This window comes from Rhipicephalus sanguineus, chromosome 5, assembly GCF_013339695.2.
Source record: "Rhipicephalus sanguineus isolate Rsan-2018 chromosome 5, BIME_Rsan_1.4, whole genome shotgun sequence".
NCBI classification, from domain to species: domain Eukaryota; kingdom Metazoa; phylum Arthropoda; class Arachnida; order Ixodida; family Ixodidae; genus Rhipicephalus; species Rhipicephalus sanguineus.
This window is the reverse complement of record NC_051180.1, coordinates 48,322,327-48,337,522: the sequence shown is the minus strand read 5'-3', so window position 1 is coordinate 48,337,522 and position 15,196 is coordinate 48,322,327. Positions and strand designations below refer to the sequence as shown.

Below are 15,196 nucleotides of genomic sequence, written 5' to 3'. Positions count from 1 at the left end.
AAGAGAATAACACTTGTGAAGGTTTAAAATACGCAGATGACCTCTACCTGCGCAGCCTTCTCCTACCAGTAATAGTGTTTCACTTCAACGCGCTTTGCACGGATATGCTTTTTTTGGGCGTTAGGTGCATCACAACGCTCGATATATCGCAAGACAAAGAAACATGAGTCACATAGTTATTTCAGGAGAACTTATAGGAAACCTTTACATCATATCCCGGTTTCTGCTTACAACGTATTGCCAAAAAACCTTGCTGTCAACAAATATTTGAACATTTCATCGTTCGTCGTTTGTATCTTTCACAATATATATAGTGCTTCTGCAGAAACAACATAATCCTTTCTTTCTAGAATACGCAGCAAAGAGGGAGAAGCCGCGGCTGCACTTCCTTTTCCGGTAGGTCTTCTCTAGCCCAGTCAGCCACCACCTTGCTTTCTTCGGTGTCCCGGTAGAGTAGAGGTTGATGGATTGAATGGGCACCGTATGAGGGCCAGTGCCTAGAGCGTGTGGCTGTCGGCCTGAAAGGAAGCTTCGATGCTGTGATGGATGGCAAGGAAACCTTTCTTTTTTTCCTGGACGCGTCAGTGCAAGCGGCCGTGACTAAAGGATGGCAGTTATTTTAGTGCGACAGAAGATGGGAAGAGAATACAGCGCCAGTTTTCCGAGAAGCTCGAACAGACTTCATGGAAGGGATGTCACGCTAGGCTTATCACCTAAGTCGCGTAATGCTCAATGCCTTCGTGCTTATGAAGAGGTGGTAAAACTTGGATGAGCGTATGCAGGGTCTGTGGGCGCGTAACACAAAGAGCCAGATGTTTTGTAAATGTTTATAAGCGTGCTGTTGCGAGCCCGTTGTGGCCCGTCACGTCGGGCTGAAGTAGTTTCTTTGGGACTCGCTTAATTAGCGAGTTTGAGTTCACGAGGCATTTGTTTTAGATAGGAGAGTGGAAGGGGGATGTGACAAAGTATTACCGATCACTCCATCCTATTGGTTTACACTGAGTCAACGCGTAGACGATATTTTGCTCACAGTATATTGTTGGTAATAGTTGGATAGCTATAAAGAAAAGAGACGAGTGCTGCGAACAAGTGCTCGACCAATTCAATACACACTTTTGAAGGAATGTACCTCAGTGAGCTTCCTATATACGCATGCATGGCTAAACAAGTGATCAGGCTATTACCTACTGTTGTTAGCGTTCGATGCTATAGAAAGCATACCGAAACTGTATCAATACAATGGAATCGGGTATAAAAGAAGAAAATAAATATGATGGCTTTCCCTTTGTGTTAGGCAATACATAAAGGACCCTGTAAGTTTGGTTTTGTACGTCTACATGAGGTTTATTTAAATAATACTAACAAAATATATTTAGTTAGAAAGAAAACAAGCATTAATTGTACGTCAATAAAAGTGGGAAGCGTCGTTTGGAAGACGCTGCGACCATATTACGTATTCCGCAAAAGCATAAGCGAACTTCAGTATCCGCCGCTTCACACGTGTCGTGGTTTTCGAGCACCTGCTCTTCGTACATAGCGTCTAAGCTGGAGGTAAACAGTGTCCTTGTGTAGCTTAACCGAGGCGTTGTAAGCCGCTTAGGGCGCGCCGTTGCTTTCCTTTGTGTCGCGGGGCTTACCTCGGTTGGTGATTTTCTTTGAACAGAAGCGACATGCAAATGCTCGTACTCAAACGCGAAGCCGAAGAGACGGCGGTAATCAGGACGGGGTATATAATCTCCGAAGATTACGCTGCAATGACAGGGTGCGCAGTCGGTCGTTATTTGTTTTATACGCTGTGCTTGATGTTTCCAGCGTATTTTTCTAGCTTCCTTGGCTTGATTGTCTGTTGGATTCGTACGGTTGAGCTTATCTTTAAGTGACATAAGCGAACACCCATCGCATTTATGCTCCCTCCTCTTACCTTGTCTAGCCCCGCATTTTGCGACATAAAAACATAGCTTATTCGCGGAGAGGCATAAGGTTGTTTGTATGGTTTTTTAAGCCTGCTTCCTGAAAGCTTGGGGTCGTTTTAATTTTTGTACTCATGTAACCACTTAATTTCTCTTTCGAAGCGTAGTACGAGATTATGACAAGTCATAGAAGAAGTACATATGAACGAAACAGGGCGTAACTGAAGCTGCGTTAAAACCAAGCAGTGGAAGGAAACATTGTCCCCTTTTTCCGTGTGTGGCGCAGAAATATCGGTGTTCCTCACACGCAAAGACAAATATAAGCAAATTCACGCCAATTCCAGCCATCGTCCTTGGTTAAAGTCCTAATTATCAGCATCGTTTACACTCAGCGTACAGGTTAATTACTGTAGAGCGGTAAATAATGCTCTGAGAGCATCTTCATTGTAGCGTTATGAGAGGAGAATGAGATTTCTGGGAAAACTGTGTAGGCGGGACAAGGGTGGAGTTAGGTTCTGAGAATTCGGGCCACGTTCATTCACATTCGATTCCAAGATGTGTTCCTCGCGTGCCGGCTTAGAGGTTTGTGCTGTCCATTCGTTCAGACTGGCGCCGATGGAAAAAGAAAAGTACCGCAAAGATGAGATCACGCTACACAACCGCTCCTCTCGGCTCCAGCTGTTGCGTCCACCAAATACTGGGAGTTTCAAATTTTGCTTTTATATTTTTTGCTTACTCTATCTCAGCTGTACTGGAAGAAGCCTGCTATTTGTATTTTACAAGATTACATGCTTTTCGATCAAGATGCCCGGAGAATGACGGATAACGTATGGAAAAATGCCGTGAATATAGTGAGCAACGAAGAGAGATATCCTTGAGTTTCGTGCTCGGTTTGGTCGAAACCATAAAATTATGTATAGCAAAAGCATTACTATAATGTTTAACCTATATATGTGCTTCCATTGCCAGATAAGCCCACTTGTTGAAAGTTAGCGCTCGTGTTGTGTTCTTGCTGTGTGCCCTTCCTTCAAGCGCTTTATTGTTATTAAGGTGTAGGGGACGTTAATTGTATACTGTTGAAGTGTATTGTAGTAATTGTGATATTCCATATTGAGCGATGGCTTATCTTAGTGTTTCTGTTTATTAATAAGAAAAGATCTGGACGTCAGGTAAACTGCTTTCGACTCAAATATTAGAGAACGTTAGTATAGGGGCTATAAGTGTTGCCCTCATGCACCCCCTCTCTCTCCAGATAACTGGCAAGTGAATGAATGAATGCAAGGAGAGTACAAAAGAAAGCAAAAGGTTAGCGGCCCCAAGCTGTCTATTATATTGAAGTGTTCAATAATAATGAATGAAAAGATCAAAATACCTTTCTTACTCTACTTACGTGAAATAATATCTTTCTAAGCCTTCTTCTTTTACGGAACGCAAGAGACAAATTTCCACTTCTGCTTGTTACTTCTGTGCGGTACTCAATATAGTTCTACTGCTCCTTATACACAAGCCAAGTGGCGCCATGGCAAGCACAGAGTAATTCTTGAGATCAGACGCTCACACTTGACACAGCCCATGCCTCTAGCCTTTCTAGTGACGAGAATAAATGAGTGCTGGCTCTTATAAAAGCCACCGCTGCACGCTCATTTGCGTAACAAGGTTGCCTCTGGAGCTCTGATGAGCGGCTTGCCGGTTCACGTGGTAACGCCACTACATCCTTCCGCGTTGAGTTACACGGGAAATTGGCCTACAGTATTCACGCAAACCACTCCTTGCCTCGAGGAGGCATCGTGAAACTAAAGGAAGGTGTTCTTTTCAGCGAAAGTAGCAGCCTCCTTTCTTTGCCGCACTCAGTTTGCTATACGGCTTCAACTTCGTAAAACGATGTACGAAAAGCGTCGTATCAGGAATTGAGGGCAACCGAAGTGCAATGTACTTTCTCGGCGAAGCTTTCGCCCTGAAGGGGTGAACTGTGTCAAGGATGGAAAGGCGGTCGTTCTTCTCTCTAACGGACGATAGCACGGATAAATGCGGGCAAACAGTATGACCTGGCATGTTCTAGATATTGCCTCCCTCGTGGCGTGCATCTTCCGTACCACTGTTATTCATGGTGCAGCCGCACGTCTCCCTAGTTCTACTTGCAGTGATTCTTTATTTCAGTTCAGTGTAACCTGAAACACTATGTCAACGCAATCGGTAAAGTGCACAATTCTCGCCAAGCGCGTCGATATGGCAGCTTTCTGCCGTTTAATGTGCCTGCAATATGTCGCACTTCAGTAATGTAGGCTTCGTACCACTTAGTCCCCTTAAACAACTATCGCGTCATTATTCCCGACTTGTTTAGCAGCATGGTGCCGTCGCGATCAATATGACTTGCAACACGGCAGCGTGTGGCCGCACGAGCTCAATGATTGCGCATGGCTTCAACTTGCCCTCGTCTCTATAACCAAATTATATTTCCTTATTTGAGATCATCCACCAGTAGAGGAAAGCGTTTATTTGTGAAAATAAGGCGTAGCGGAAGCCATGACCGATCTTGGATCTCGTGAGGCCATGCTCTCCAGTGTTGCAAGTCGTTTTAAGCACGACTCTTCACATACATACATACATACATACATACATACATACATACATACATACATACATACATACATACATACATACATACATACATACATACATACATACATACATACATACATACATACATACATACATACATACATACATACATACATACATACATACATACATACATACATACATACATACGCGGCAAACACGACCATAATGTGACTGTCCTCGAGAGCAAAACGAACAAGCACAGCAAGCATGGCGATCGTTGTGTTGCGGTCCCGATTCTAATTAGAGCTTATGATTAATGGATTAGCGCTTGGGGTAGAAGACGTTGATTGGAACAGATAAGGCATAAGCAGCGCAGTGATTACTGCGCAAACGAGACTGCCGAGGACACCCGCCTCTGTTTGCTCCAACCTGCTCCTCTTTTTCTTGCTTTGTGCACTCATCGCGGTGTGGGATCGTTTGCTATGAAGTGGCGCCCTCTTGATCAACTTTACCGCAGCTTCTCATTGCGTTCCATTTGTCTGCTCACACGTTCGAGCATACTTCGTTTTCTTGTGCTCGCGTTCGTGTGCATGCGTGTGTTTCTATGTTTGTGCGTGCGTCTGAAACTGTTGGGTCACTGTAGGAAGGAGGCGCGCTCCTCATTAAATCTCAAGGGTGCTGTCTGGTTGTACACAGAAGGCCTAGCCTGTCACGTAAACGAGCAAGGGCTGGCTGGTTTCTCTGCTAGACGCAACATGGAGAGAAAAACATCTCTGCAATCGAGAGCAGTGGAAAGTTGCATTTTATCTGAGTAATTTCTTGCATCTCATCTTTGTGTGTGGCAAGAGAGTGAGGATTAAAGGAGCTGTGGCCGTCATACGCCAGTTTCTGAAGCCTGAACGTTCAGAAAGAAGGAAGCAAATAGAGAGAGCTCGCGGACGTCGATAAAAAATCAGGGTCCGTCTTAGGGTGGTGTGCAACTTTGTAGCCGTCCGCCGCTGAAAGAAATAAATGCACAAGACTCCTATTTTACTTGAGCAAATATGCAGTAACATGGACCTCTTGTTGTTTTACTATTTATGAGCATCACTGTGCAAATTCTGTTATATGCACCCGCCGTAGTAGATTGGAGGTTAAGGTGTGACGCTGCTCAGCTCGAGGACGCGGATTAGGTTACCGACCTCGGTGGTTGTATTTTCGTGGGAAAAGTAAACACACACACACACACACACACACACACACACACACACACACACACACACACACACACACACACACACACACACACACACACACACACACACACACACGCTCGCTCGCTCGCTCGCTCGCTCGCTCACTCACTCACTCACTCACTCACTCACTCACTCACTCACTCACTCACTCACTCACTCACTCACTCACTCACTCACTCACTCACTCACTCACTCACTCACTCACTCACTCACTCACTCACTCACTCACTCACTCACTCACTCACTCGCTCGCTCGCTCGCTCACTCACTCACTCACTCACTCACTCACTCACTCACTCACTCACTCACTCACTCACTCACTCACTCACTCACTCACTCACTCACTCACTCACTCACTCACTCACTCACTCACTCACTCACTCACTCACTCACTCACTCACTCACTCACTCACTCACTGTCTCTCTCTCTCTCTTGTTTAGGCGTAGGTTAAATAGCCCTAAGTGACCAAAATTAATGCGGAGTCCCGCACAAGACGTTCCTCATACGCATACCGCAGTTTTGGCGCGTAAGACCCCCATAAATTTAAGCTTTTCCTTTTGCAGATGAACATTTGCGTCAAGGGTAACATTGATGTACAGGTGCTATTTAGTTACTGCTGGCTCATCTGTGTGGCTGTTTATGAGTATATTGAGTCTTTTGTTACTATCCACGCGTATCGTAAATAGTAAACAGTATTGTATTCTCATACTTATGTTTCTTTGACATTGCAGCTTGGTTTACTTTTATCCCTGTTCATATATTCTTTGTTTCTTCACTTTAAGTCTCGCGTTTGCTTGCTTGATTTCGAGTTGAACCGCAAATTTTACAATTGTACCCTTCCGTTTGTTGTAGCATGCATAAAACTTAGAACCAGCAGTTCTCTGCCTTCGACCGCCATCCTCTCAGCCGAGCGTACATAATTCCTTAGCAGCTATCAGCCTCCATACGACGGGATATTGCAGGAGGCGCACGGTGTAATTGAGCCTAACATCGTTCAGAGGATTTAGAACAACTGTCTTTCGAACGTAATCGTGGTTCAGGGCATCGCTGTTGCCACGCAGACTACATTCATTGAACCATAAAACAAGTGAAACACAACAGCGCCATACTGACATTGTCAGAATGCACTTGGCAAAATGCACAGTGTCAAAATGCACTTCCTGGCTGAACAACGTAAAAATTGATACCAACAAGATTATAGAAAATTAGCCGTTATCATAGCCACCGAAAAAGAAAAAAAATGTCACTGTTTCGCCGCAACGGCGAAGAAATGAATGCGATAGCAACAAATTGTAATGTAACGCGAAGAACGGAAAGCAGCTCGAAATTGAGCGCGTCGCTCGAGCCCAAAGGACGCACAAAAAGAACGCACACAGGACAAGCGCGAACTAATGCGTCACAGCTCGACACTTGAAGCGCACTGCTCAAACATAAAGCAGGGCGCACGAAACGAACGAACAGGTACACACAAGACGAGCGCGAACTAATTGTCACAGTTGTTACTTATTTCTGTTTGAGCAGCGCGCTCCTTTCGCAAACGCGGCCGCTGCAGCGAGCGAAGCGAAGTACCCCACCGGGCGCCCCTTCTTTCCTCGAGATAAGCGCACGAAAGCGACCACGCCCTGTAGAGCGAAGAGCAACGGCGTTCGCAGCAGCGGGGCGACGATCTTTAAAGCGCGCCACACGCGCACACGTCGCGCCATCTATGTGACCACTAAGAAAGCATGCTGAATTACATGGTTGATATAAATAGCTCGCCGTTAGCAGGCTGCAAGACGGTGCTGTCGTGGCCTAACGTCTAACGCGGCGGGCTGCAAAGCGAGAGGTCGCCCGTTCGATTCTGCGCGTCAGAAAGAATTTCTGAATTACTTTTCTTTACGGCTTTTCTATATATATACATACTTATACATATACGGTGAATGACGGCGACGGGGACGGACATTTTCCAGCCGAGACTGTCCATATAATTGCTATCGCAATAAAAAACCCTCTCTGCTGGATCCTATTAGAATAGTTCCGCATGCAGTCTGTTGCGCTTGCCATGCGCAGAAAAGAGAGTCCTCTTCTTCAGGAACATTATCTCAGGTGGATACGTAAAAACTGCTGCTACGCCCTTCGTTGGATAAGCAAAGACCGCGTACTGGGGCCGATTTATCGATGGTTGCTTCATTCGAATTGGCGAATGATTGATTTCTTTCGGTACATCTTCTTCGCCTTTGTGCAAGTTGCTGCGTTGCTTGCGATTACAAGGAGTGCAATAGGCGAGGCCGATGCTATGATAAGAGGATTTGCGAAGGTTCGGCACGCGCCACTTGCGTCAGAGGCGCCGGATCTGTCTGGAGAGGCCACAGGAACAATGCCTGTTTCGCATGCACCGACATTACGAGCCTACCTAGACATTCGTATTCCTGCCTCGAAAATGAAGCCCCATAGCAGTAAAGCTATTGCGATGGAATGCATTCATGCATGGTTTGTTCGACATTTTAAATATGCGCCTCCAAATCGGCTCGCATTACAAATCTGGACAAAAAACGCGATGGCTCTACCGTTTTATCGCTACCGAGTCTAGCGTAGCTGTGAGAAGCAGATGCAGTATCGTCCTGTTTTTCGGCTGTACGGGATGGGAGATTTTCCATGACGCAATGAGCCACACGCGCGGTGCTGTTGGTTGCCCAATCCTAAGTCCTCGCAGCCTGTCTTCGACCTCACGGCTGTCAGCAAAATTATTTCGGGATCCTCAGCACGGCTTTCTTCTGAGGATTTCTTATTTTCCAGGAAAATATCGCGTGCTTTTTTTTATTGCTGCTTCCGCGATGGACTTGCTCACGTGTGCGTATTTTTGACTGATAATAAAAAGAAAAAGGCAATAAACTGCCTATGTGCCACGATGCCTTTGTTTAAGTTACATGAGAATTATGAGCGGAGCAATTCAGTGCTTATACAAAGTGTACAGTTTAAACAAACCAATGAAAAATCACACTGCAATATTACCGAGCGAATTATGTTTCGCTTCTACCTTCGGGTGCCTCATATAGTCTGGTTTATCTATAGAGAAAGCAGACACAATATGGAAAGACTCACTAGCCACTACCTATCTTATAATTCCGAAAGTGCAAGTTAGGAAATATGGAAGTCCTAAAGCGTCTGTATTTGACACTTGATTTAGCTTAGTTGTCACTTGTCGACATGGCCGATGTAATAAGCTAGCGCTGGCGAAATATATGAGCGACTGGTGCCTTTCTTTTCTTAGCCACCTTGGGCAAATATTATAAATGGATACGATGGAGCCGTTTTTGTTGAATAGAAATGCCTACGTAAAAACGTTTAGTTAACAAGCTATCTACATGTTAGATTTCTGCTAACCGCTGACCAGCGAACCACACCTGATGCAGAAGTTGTATCCTACGTTGAGCAACATCGAGAACATGCGTGCACCTGAAAAAAACCAGTCGAAGCTTGCATTAAGCCGCGTAAGGCATGAAACAGCTAAATTGGACGATGCTGAGGACTAATCTGGTTGCTTCTAGGTTGTTTCTAACCATTAGCTAGATGATGCTGATAAGAACAGAATTTTTATTCAATATTATTTACAAAACATCATAAATGGGTTACAGTGAAACTCAAAACAGAGCGAGATAACAGTGCATACAATAAAACCAGTAACCAAAGGGCTAAAAGATACAGTTAGTGCCGTTAGTATTAAAACGGTAAAACTGTAAAGGTGTATAACAAGAAAAAGACAGTAAACTGCCTATGTTCTACGATTCACTTGCTTAAGTTACATGAAATTATGGGCGGAGCAATTCAGTGCTTCGATTAATACAAAGTACAGTATAAACAAACCAATCAAATATTACGTTGCAGTATTACCAACCGAATTATCGTTCGCTTCTACCTTCAGGTGCCCCATATAGTCTGGTTTATCTATAGAGACACACTTTGATCTTAGTCACTAGGTGATGCTAGGTTGTTTCTACGCTGATTTCCAGCGCAAAGAGATTCGCGTTAAACCACAGACAGCCAAACACACGACACGGATGTCCAAACTCCAGAGACCGAACCTCGCGCTGGAACCAAGCGTAGGCATTCCATCGCGTCGGGGTCTTCTTGCAGCCGCCGTTGCCTTTCCCTTTCCCTAGTATTCTCTCCTTGTACGCACTTGGGGTTTTCGGCTCGACGCCGTCGCTTCGCAGCCAATTGTTGGGCTAAATGCTGCCTTCTTTCTTTACCCAATTCCTGTGGGACATACCCGTTTATCCCTTTATGATGATGATAGTTTTGTGATAGGCCACATAGTGGCACATAGACCTTTGATGACGACAGTTTTCTTCTTTACTTTTAGTGGACCAGTGGTGAGTAGTGGGATTTACCCAATTTTCGGTGGCGCACATCCGTTTATGATGATGGTAGTTTTTTGGTACGGGGTGAACAAGAAGCGATTTGCTAAATAGCTTCGCTGTTAAAAACACAACAAAAATTGTGGGACACTTAAGCTTCGCCTTTAAGAGCTGAGCGCGATAGCGATATCCTGCCCCTATAGTGCGCACTTCGAACACTACGAGTGTTTAACAGAATGCTCGCACTGAGGTCTGTGCCTTATGTAATTGGTAGCATGCTTTAAACCAGGTGCAATTATGCGCGAGAAACTTTTTCGAAGTTACGATGCACCCACTACGTGGTCTTAAGGAAATACGCGCAGTAATGTGTGTGCCTTTTGTAATGGGTGGCTATCTTTAAACCACGAAGTCGTTATGATGTTGACATGGTGTGACGCCCGATGGCCATGTACTGTTGTACCACGCAATATTACTGCGATGTTACATCTCGTACTGTGACTCCTGTATACAAGACGCGTATTTTTGAGACGCATGAAAGTTACTATCAGTGCAGCTCCAAGCAGAGGCGTGGCTGTGTGGTAGAACACCTGCTTGCCACGCAGACGGCATGGGTTCGATTCTCGCTCGGACCCAACATTTTTATTATTTATTTTATTTGCAGCTTTGTCGATTTTTCGGTCACGGACAAGATGATGATTTTTCGCTCACAACCAACGGCGCCGACGCCGACGCCGACGGCGGAATTTCTGCGATACGAGCTCTTTAACGCTATCGCGTTGAAACACTAACGTGAAACCTGTGGAGGGGTGAAGCATGCAGTGTGCGCCGGTGTTTCCCACAGCAAGATCACGGCGAATGGCCAATGTGAGACAGAAGAGAGATTAGACACGGAGGCGCGCAGCCCGCTTTTAGTTAACGTGCACGCTGCGAATCTTTATTGCTCAACTGCGCACAGGAGAAATCTCCCACCGGCACTACATTGCAGGTCAACATCCAGTGCCTATTTATACGGGGTGGCAGGTGAACTGTTGTGCAGCGCAAGCAGTCAGTTTTTTCAGTCAGAAAATTCGCTAGCAGACGCTGCCTGCGTCGGCGTTGTCTCTCGCGGGCGAGGGCGCGTTCTCGTTCCTTGCGAGCTGGTAGCTCAGCGTTCATCGCAGAAAGAGCGTTTCCATAGTCAACGCGCGCCGTTCGCTCGCTCTCGCCGCACGGAGAAGCGCTGAGGCGGTGGCGCCCTCTCTTGCGCTCAAGCAAATGGACAAGACAAGATGATGCACGCGGAGACAGGACACGACGACGCCCGCCGACATTCAGAGACCCTAAGGTGCTTCGCCCCTAAAAAGAAAGATTTGGTTTACAACTACACCTGATGCCCGTTGATTAGATCCATGATGGCACGCTGTATTGTGTTTAAGATATTAAATGTCGAATCACACATTTTTTTCTTTCAGAATCAACAAATCATAAATTTTTGATTGGTTTAGACACTTTCTGACCATCGACAGACTACCTCAATAAAGAGTTTCATTAACTTTAGATGTCTGCCATCGTCGCTCAGCAGCCCACTGACATCGATGCTGTTCCAGGCTCGTCTGGCCCCAGTAATTCTGCGCAGAAATAAACGCTACTGTCGCAAGGTCGCTGTACTCATGGCGCTCTCTGTACGCACACCCACCAGCTAAGTAGAAATCTCTACGGGATTGTTTATATTGCGGCAAGTGAATCACTGCACAATCGTCGGATTTCCCGCTAGGCAACGGCAAGGTGACATTTATGCCACATCGTTCAATCCTACCGACATTTATCAAAGGCAAAGTGAAGATGTGAGAGTGGTGTCGTTATTATTTGTTTGTTTAATAGTTCCACACATACGAGACGGTGGGCTACATTAGAGCCGGCTGTTCCATTATACATGTACAATTTCTCATGCCCTCATTTCTTCATATATGCAAAAACCTTTGATACCCCTTATGCATCTGCAATACTCTTGTTATGACAACAGTCAAGCTGAAAACAAGCAGTGCTTTTTTTGCAGGATTATGAAACGAAAATCCTGCTTGCGAAGAAGGTTACTTTTTATCAACCTATCACTGAAGTCAGCTATCCTTCTGAACACGTTCTTAAATGGTATTTTCACTTGAATGCAAATCCACACATCCCGCCACAATCTAATCCACACAATGACAGCAGGAAAGCTTCATAAAGCAGCTCTTAACGCGGCTGCCATGAACGCTAGTCTACTTAGCGTAAACGCCGATTTCTTTCTACTCGCACTTCTCTCAGCTAGATATCTTACTTGTCTCGGGAGGTATCAGATAGGCCTGAAACCATATAGCATCGCAGTTTGTGGGCATTGTTAGTTGAGCAATACGGAAAAAAATATACCCACATCTATCAGAAATATCATCGCTGAAGAAACATTTAGATTTCGCAACGCCAATACATTACCATAGGTGATATAGCGAGCTATTGAATTCGACATAGTATCAAAACCATACAGACGTGTTTTTCTTCTGGAAATGGACGTGAAAGACTATCGTGATGAATTCGCTCAGTGTGCGCAATCCGATGCCTCAGGGAGAGCGAGTGAGCGCAAGGTTTAGATTCGGGAGGTTGCTCAATCTTGGGGGAATGAACTATTGGAAGAGTGTGTACTGAGCCTAAGCCTTTAGTCACTGTGGTGTACAGTACTAATTTTGCACTGTTGCTATGGGACCTCGCTGCCAGACGCCTGTTTCGTATTTAACGTTAATGGAGGCGCCGTTTTGCTCTTCGTGCACACATGTGCAGGGCAACTTTACTAGGCAGTGTTGAAATTGTGTCTTTCTCGCGCACTTCGGCTTTCATCGTGGGTAATGTTAATGTTGTGGCGTTGGGTGCAGTGCTTTGACGGGACCAATTTATCATTCTGTGTAAGAAAGAAAGAAAACAAAAGGTAGAAGGCAGAGAGGATAACCAGGGTAGTAACGCTGGGGAAATGTGAAAGGGGAATAAAAAGAACAGAGAGAGAGAGATAAAGGAACGAAAGAAGGAAATGAGCAATAAATGCGCCGACGCGTATGTGTAATTGCCTTGTTCATCTGCAATATTAATGAGAACTAACATACAGTAAAACCCGCAACGTGCTAGGGCGCGTTCCGAGGGACCGAAATAAAGTTTATTCATCCATCCATCCATACAGTAACGCCAAGGAAAGTATAGGGGGTGTTATCTGTAGTATTTCGAGTATAAATGTACAGAAAGTAAAGTAGACGAAAAGATAACTTGCCGCTGGCAGGGACCGAACCTGCGACCTTCGAATAACTCGTCCGATGCTCTACCACTGAGCTACGGCGGCGGTCATCCTCCCGTCCACTTTATATAGTATATGTGCATTTAAACCTAGGAGTTTAAGGCAATGACGAAAAGTACTTGAAGGGACGGGACGTTAGAATAGCGAGGGGTAACGTTTCTTGTTTTCATCATCGAATTACCCAGATGTATGCAGCCTATGTACTTACGGGACTATCTACGCTATATTGATCACAGGATGAAGGCGTTTTGCGCAAAACTGCAAGAGAGAGAGAGGGAGAGATATACGAAGAGGAAAGGCAGGGAGGTTAACCAAGCTTTGGCTCGGTTGGCTACCCTGCACTTGGGGTGGGGGAGAGGGGGAATAATAGAAAGTAAAAGGTAGAGAAAAAAGAAGACGAGTAAGAAAGAGATGGATGACCAGCTTGAAACTACACAACACGAACTCGCGCTGTTAGTTCACAGGCGCTCGTGAAGTCCGGTGGTCCTCAAGAAGCAGAAGAGGGATTTCGTGGCCTTGCGCATATGAGAGACCGTAGGCTAAGGTCCCAAGATCTTCTTTTCTGTCAGTGGTCTTGAGTCCAGGTGACGGAGCAAAACTCCAGTGTTGCCGAAGCGAGAGTGTCATCAATCTACTATTCACTATAACATTCACGATGATGTTCACGCATGAAAAGTGCTTTATATTTATGTATCAGTTTTATTTAAAAGCTGTTGACAAAGTACCACCTTCAGTATTGTAGTCATTAATATATTTCAGCCTGCAGTTGGAAAATATTCGGAAGGCTCTATAGTTGCCCCTGTACTCCAGCTTGCCTCAGTTTAAGTACCTGTGGTATTTTTTTTTGTTGGTTAGAAGTAATCGTAATGTTCTTTTGTTAAACCTTGCAAATATTTGTTTCAAATAAAATGTTGTAGAATTATTGGGCTGTTTGGAAAATTGTTACCCTCCAAGTCTAGGGCTGTTCTGAAAATGGCGGCTTAATTTTCGAAAACTATTCGAACAGTATTCGATTCTTATTCGTATTGGATTCGGTATCTCGGAGGCTACAGCTGTACCCTTCAAGATGCATTACCAACTAGCCCACCAAGCCATCCTTCCGGATTCGGTATCATCAATATTCGCTTCGTATTCGATTAGGTTCTAAAATTCCCTATTCGCACACCGCTAATGTTTAATCTTGTAAGATGAAAACAAAAGTCTGACTTAAAAAACATTACCTGTATGAAGCAGGTCAAGCGGCGTAATAGAGATATTAGGAGCCCTTGTTGTTACCTAGCTCCGCAAACTCAGAACTGGCAATGGCCCTAGCCAAGCTGGAAGAGTTTGATGGGCGGTATTTTGGGAATAATTAATTTCTGACGCTAAGCAGATTAGTTATTTTTTTTTCTATGAAAACATGCTTCCGTAGGTTACAGCGATGTCCCCCCCCCAACCCCCACCCCCCAAAAATAAATAAAATAAGTGGAACCTTGCACTGAGCGGCGTAAGGCTTGAAACAGCGAAACTGGACGATTCTGACAACTAATCTGGTTGCTTCTAGGTTGTTTCTAGGCCTTACCTAGGTGATGTAGGTTTTCTCTAAGTTGCTTCTAGGTCGTAGCTACACTTTAGCTAGTTGTTGCTAGGTTGTTTCTACGTTGATTTCCAGCACAAAGAGGTTCAAGTTAAACCACAGACAGTTACAGACACGACACAGATGTCGAAATTCCAGACACAGAACTTCGCGCTGAAACCAAGCGTTCGCACCTCTCATAGACCTACAGGCACGTTGTCGTTGGCGTAGGCCTTCCATCGCTTCGGGGTCTTCTCGAAGCCGCCGTTGCCTTTCCCATTTCTTAGTATTCTTCCCTTGCACG

General features: G+C 45.1%; 1 non-coding gene across 1 annotated transcript; it reads right to left on the bottom strand.

The window, feature by feature from the left end:
• Positions 1–13,310: 13,310 nt before the first annotated feature.
• On the bottom strand, positions 13,311–13,382 carry Trnat-agu (transfer RNA threonine (anticodon AGU)). Its single transcript has one exon. It is a non-coding gene; the product is annotated as a tRNA-Thr (tRNA).
• Positions 13,383–15,196: the final 1,814 nt, after the last annotated feature.